General features: G+C 37.3%; 1 pseudogene; it reads right to left on the bottom strand.

Annotated features, from left to right (window-relative positions):
- Positions 1-5,440: 5,440 nt before the first annotated feature.
- On the bottom strand, positions 5,441-5,990 carry LOC114610081 (annotated as a pseudogene).
- Between the last annotated feature and the right edge of the window lie 436 nt (positions 5,991-6,426).

Below are 6,426 nucleotides of genomic sequence, written 5' to 3'. Positions count from 1 at the left end.
CTCTCTCCCAGGAAGACAAATACTGTCACTTATGACCTAGGAACATTTTTAATACAAAGTGGTTTCAAAAGACCAAAGTATCACGTTAATGCATTTTCAAAAAATTTCACTAAGATGGTTGCTACTGTCTCTGCTTGCTTGATTTTTAAAACCAGGTGGGGGAGACAAAAAGAACTATGTAGCAGATGGCAGGGAGTGGCAAGCAGACTGGGCGTGCTACATATTGCATATTTTTCTGATTCGGTAAATGCCCTGAATTAGTGATGGTAGTGAGCACCACAGTTTAAAGTGAATGGGGAGGAACAATGGCCAATAACTATCATCTTACCATAATGATTCATTTCAGAGCAAAGCAAGGAAGCAAGAATTTGTCAGGCCATTTTTTCCTAATTGTTGGAACTTACAGGGTACAGCTTTTCTACTAGAAGATGCCAGTTCCTTCTAGAATTGTGGTTAGTATTTTTTCATAGATGTTTAATGTGGAAACTAGCAAGCATGAAGACCTTTTGTTGAAATCCTATATCAATAATAAACAAAGGAATATAACAAATAAATATGTGTTATTGAGTAGTTTGCCTGGTTTCAAGTGTCTGTTAGTAAACACATTCAATCACTTTTTATCACAGGGGCAAGAGTGAGCAGAGACTGAAGGAAAGGCCATCCAGAGACTGCTCCATCTTGTGATCCATCCCATGCGCAGACACCAAACACTGACACTATTGCAGATGCCAAGAAGTGCTTCCAGACAGGATTCTAGCATGGTTGTCCTCTGAAAGGCTCTGCCAGCACCTGACTAAGTCAGATGCAGATATTCATAGCCAACCATTGGACTAAGCTCAGGAACCACAATAGAAGACTTATGGGAAGGACTGAAGGAGCTGAGGGGGATTGCAACCCCATAGGAAGAATGACACTGTCAACTAACTGGACCCCTCAGAGCTCCCGGATACTAAGCCATCAACCAAAAAGCATACATGGGCCAGTCCCTGGCTCCAGCTACATATGTAGCAGAGGCCTGCCTTATCTGGTCTCAGTGAGAGGAGATGCACGTGGCCCTGTGGAGGTTTGATGCCCCAGAAAAGGGGATGCTAGAGCAGTGAGTGAGGAGTGTGTTGGGGAGCACCATCTTAGAGGCAAAAAGGAGAAGGGATGGGGTGGGAGGCTTGTAGAGGGGAACCCGGAAGGGGGACAACATTTCAAATGTAAATAAATAAAGTAATTAATTAAAAAACAAATTTTCGGTCCATTTCTTTTTTAACACCGGAAGATAACAAATGAGATTTCCTTGGGACAGGAAAGATGAGTTGGTTGTTACATGTACATAATATTCTTCTAGGAGCTCACTCATTTAACTAGACTGGTTGGTCAATGAGATTCAGGATGTTGTCTGCGTCACAAGTTAAAGGTATGTGCCATGAGGACTGCATGGTTTCTGAATATTTAAACTGAGTATCTTTCCTAAACAGCAGAATTTTTCTGACTGTACCATCTTCCAACTTTTGAGATATACAATAAATTTTACTTTTACAAATAAAAATATTGCAACGAAACCGTATCCACTCACTAATCAAGAAGCACATAGAATAAAGTTCCACCCTAATTAGGAGAAACAATCAAAAGAACTGATCTGTTTCTCTTCTGAAGTAAAATGTTACAATTAATCATTATGTACATTTTCATTATCTCAAAATGTACTTACAAAATATAGTGTAAATTACACTGTGCAAATGTAACTTGCTGCTATGATCCCCATAGCTGTGAAGGATCCTTGGCATCTGTAGCTCACTGACTTGTTTGTATGAATGACCCCTTAGACCTTTCCCCACGTTTACCACAGTAGACAAAACTCTAGGAAGCTAAGTTACAGTACACTTCACTGAAAATGGGGCTTACTTTTAACTATTTAGAAAATAGCATCAAAATTCTCCAAGCACTAGCTGTTCTACACTTTTTCTTCAACTTTTGCTTCTACACAGACATCCCAGCATGCAAAGCATCAGCTTTACAACCTCTGGGGTCTATGCTAAAGTCTCTCACCTTCTATTTCTTTACAGTGTAATTTGGTTTTCCAGTTCCTTCTTTTCTGTTACTTGGCTCAGCGTGCACAGTGTTTCTTGTAAACTAGTGGGGTTTGAAAGAGTTAATATGTTTGTTTGTTATGATGAGTTCTTATTCAGAAATTAAGTAATTATCAGAATGCAGATGTTTGAAGATAGGAACAGGAGAGCAAGAACAGTTTATGGGGCAGAATTATAGAAATACACTTTTAGAGTGAATGAGTTGTGACTAGTGGTCACACAGTATCATCATACATTAACCTATAAAGACAATTTGTTAAACATTCAGGATTTTTTAACTACTAACTAAATATGTTATGGTTTATATTGGAGCTTCAAATGCCCTCTTCACTTCCTAGCACATCCACAATCCATAGACTAAAATGATTTTCTCTAAAACAATTTCATATCCCAGTTTGTGAGACTGGCCAACAATCTCAACAATCTCAATTGTGAGATTGAGATAATTGAGAATCTCATAACAGTGGAAAAAAATGATACAAAGAGAGATTCATTATCACAGTGTTATATACCTAACACTATCTGAGAAAAAAATCGACATATTCTAAATGGAGTTTTTGCATTTATTTTTTTCCATACAGCTCAGGCAACAAAACCGTACAGAAAGTGCATGTTACTGGCACGTTCAGCATTTTGTTAACAAAGAAAACTGGGGCTCGGCTTCCCCTAAGGGACGTGTCACATCCCACATGTTATGCTGTTTTGATTTGTCTGAAGATTTTTTATTCAACATGCTGAAATAACTTTGTCCTACTTTTTGTCAGAAATGCTTAAGTAGGTAGTGGTAAATATTATATACTTTAGATGTCCTGGTGTTTGCTATCATTTACATGTACTATGAGAGGAACTATGAATTATTTGACAAATACCCAGAATGAGTAAAAGACTAGCTTTGAACCACTGACAGGATTGGATTTAGCTACTATTCCTTAATCAATAAATCCAGGGGGAAAGTATCTTCATTGACGATTATGACAGTAGAACAGTCCATGTCCAAGAATCACAGCTTTAACCATGACTGTGAGTTCTGTGAACTCCAAAAATGGAGGCTTTCTCTGGAGGGATCAGTTTAACCCTGAGGTGTTGAGGGAGGAATAAGGTTGGAGTGTTGAAGAACACAGCAGAATTTATTGGGCACCTGAAATGGCTAGTCTCAATTGTCAACACAGTATTTAGTATCATCTCAGAGACAGACCTCTGGGCATGCCTGCTGGGGATCACTTGCAGTGAGAAGTCCTACCCTGCTCACTGTGGGGAGCACGATGATCTCGCTTGGATTCTGGGCTGTATGAAAACGAGAAATTGAGATGAGCATAGATACCCACTACTCTCTGTGTTCTGAAAACACATGCAATGTGATCAAGGGCCCCAAGATCCTGCCACTTACATGTCCTTGTCATGGTAGACTGCACCCTAAAACTGTGAGTCAAATTAAATTATTTTCCCTTTAAGAGGATTTTGTCAAGATAGTCACAGCAACAGAAAAACTAAGACAGCCTCTTTTGTTTAAAAAGGCATTTCATAGTTCTTAAATGAAGCCATAGTATCGTTCGTGTCAAGATTAGAGAAGCCCCAAGGTGTGATTTTTATTAATGGTTATTGAGCTAAAGAGGTTTTCTATGTGGCTACTGTGTCTTGGCCCTCTCCTCTGTTCATGCAACCTTCTGTGTATCTGCCTACCTACTATTGTTGCTTCTGACAGTTGTAACTGGACATTAATGTCATATATGCATATATGTCCAAAATAACTCATAAGTTTTTCTTACCAAATCATAGCCTTAACATTACTGATGTCATTTTATTTAGATATTTAGTTAAAATTGTTTATTGTCTATAATGTATTTTCTTTTTGTATACTTAGTATTTAAAAAGTTCTGGAGCAAAAAATTAAAAACACATTTTGGCTCATTTCTTAAATTTCTCTAAGAATAAACTACTGCAGATATCTATAGACATATTTATAAATAATGCTTCTTTCAAAGAATGCAATCCTACACCATCCAATTTACAGAAGCATACTATTAAATGGATTTCAATAGATATAGTATAATATTCCCTGACTATAAATTCTCAATTACTTAGTGATAAAAAATTTTAATTATATTGTAAGTAATATAATAGTGGGTTAACAGAAATAAGTCAAGAAATTTATCAGAGCCTACTAAGAAGTTTAGAAATTTTAATGATTTCCTCTAAATCTTTCTTAGCTACGATGAAACTAGTACCTTACTTGGTTTCAGTAACCATACAAATAATGATCACAAATTTTTAATGAGTACCAAATCTTTGCCAGACAACGTGGTGTCTGTCTATTTATTGTCTCCCTTTCTCATCTTAAATAAATTGTAATGAAAACACATACAATTAAAATAATATTTTTATCTTTATGAAGGAATTGTGCCATGCCCTGATAAATAAAAAACATAATTCGTATTAGCTGGAAAATGTTGTTTATAATAAAAGGTAACCTTATGATGAGGCAGTTACCATACCATATGAAAGCTTTTTTTTTTCATTTCAATGTACTGTATTGGGTTCTTTGAACTTATATATTCAGAATAGAAAAATCAGAATAATTTTCTGATATGAACATAAAAACAGAGCACATTTATTAACAGTAGGAAAACTTACAATAACAATGCATTAAATCTCACATAATAAACGCAGCCAAAAGAGGACAAAAAACTTCTTGATATTCTGATGCCGTATTGCCAAAGACTGTTCCATACACATCTTAACATGTACGCACATAAAGCATTCATTTCATAGGCAGAAAACAAAATGACGAGCAGGGCAGTGGTGGCGCACGCCTTTAATCCCAGCATTTGGGAGGCAGAGGCAGGAGGATTTCTGAGTTCGAGGCCAGCCTGGTCTACAGAGTGAGTACCAGGACAGCCAGGGCTACACAGACAAACCCTGTCTCAAAAAAAAAAAAAAAAAAAGAAAGAAAAAGAAAAAAAGAAAGAAAGGAAAGAAAACAAAATGACAATGACTTTTGTCTGTCACTGAAATAGATTTCCTGGTTTTCAGTTTTGATTATGTACTACAGGTGGACTTCAAATATTTAAAAAAAAAAAGTTAACAACAAGAACTGAGCATGGGGCACATATCTCTAGTCTCAACATTAGAAGAAGCAGAGAGAGGTAGATCTCTCTGAAATCAAGGCTAGCCTGCTCTACATATCAAGGTCTAGGCCAGACAGACCTACAAAATGAGATCCAGTCTTTACAAAAAGAAAACCAACACCAAAACCCAATATTTATTCCTAAAATAAGCATCTCTATATATACAACATCTTTTTAAAAATATCTTATACAATGGCAAATACTTAGAAAGTTCTGGATTTAAACAAGTCTGACCAGCTAACTTGCTTGCTTGAGCAGGTTTTCAGTTCCCCTCGGAGTCACGAATGCTTTCGATTCGTTGGTCCAGCATATAGAGAGTTCTATTTCCTTTTCCGATTCTTTTTCCTCTTCTTCTTGAGAGCTGCTCTCGGTACTACTGCTGCTGCACCTGGAGGAGCTGGAGTCTGAGTCTGAGGAAGAGGAGCTAGAGAGGCTTTTATCTGAGTCACTGTCCTCTGAAGAGGATGAGGCAGATGTCTAACTCTCTGATGAAGACTCACTGGCTGAACTGTCACTGCTAGAGAACTCATGACACTATTAAACCCTTTCTTCTTGGTCTTTCCCCTATGTTGATGTCTCCAATGCTTTGCTGCAATCATCTATTTTCTTTTTTTTTTTTAAAGTTTTCCTTCAGCTCTGCTGTTCTCGAAGGCCTGTGTAGGTGCTTTCTTATCCCTTTGCACTCGTAAGTCCAGTGTCCAAATTCCAAGCGTTTCTGACATCTGACATGTTTCTTACTGTCTTCAGCTTGCCTCCGAGCTATGAGCTGACTCATGGGAGTCGCCATCTTGGATCGACCAGAGTCTGCTGCAAGGGATTTTGGGCCATATGGAAGTTTAAACTGTCAACTAATAAGCATCTTTATATCCACTTTGGGATGCAACTGCTTTGAGTATGTCACTGTTGGAGGACATTAGAAATTACTCTAAACAGTTTTTCCCCTCTAAGTACTGAGAAAAATTTTCAGTTAATTGCTAAATAATATCAGCGTGGGCTGCAAGAAACACATTAGAACATACTCCTGAGTAGGAAACTCTTGACATAATGAGAGGAGCTGGATTCCACTATGCATGTTTTTAAACCATAACAGAAGGAAGAGAAAATGATTCAAAGGTTTCTAGAATGAATGTAGCTGATGTCTACATTTTCATAAAGAAAAGAATAGGCATAAAATGGGAGTGATTTGATGTTTTTGGGAGAAAATTATAAGAATAAGACCTCTT

This window comes from Grammomys surdaster, unplaced genomic scaffold (genome assembly GCF_004785775.1).
Source record: "Grammomys surdaster isolate TR1022 unplaced genomic scaffold, NIH_TR_1.0 126028, whole genome shotgun sequence".
In the NCBI taxonomy this organism is placed as follows: Eukaryota; Metazoa; Chordata; class Mammalia; order Rodentia; family Muridae; genus Grammomys; species Grammomys surdaster.
This window is presented reverse-complemented; position numbering and strand designations above follow the sequence as displayed.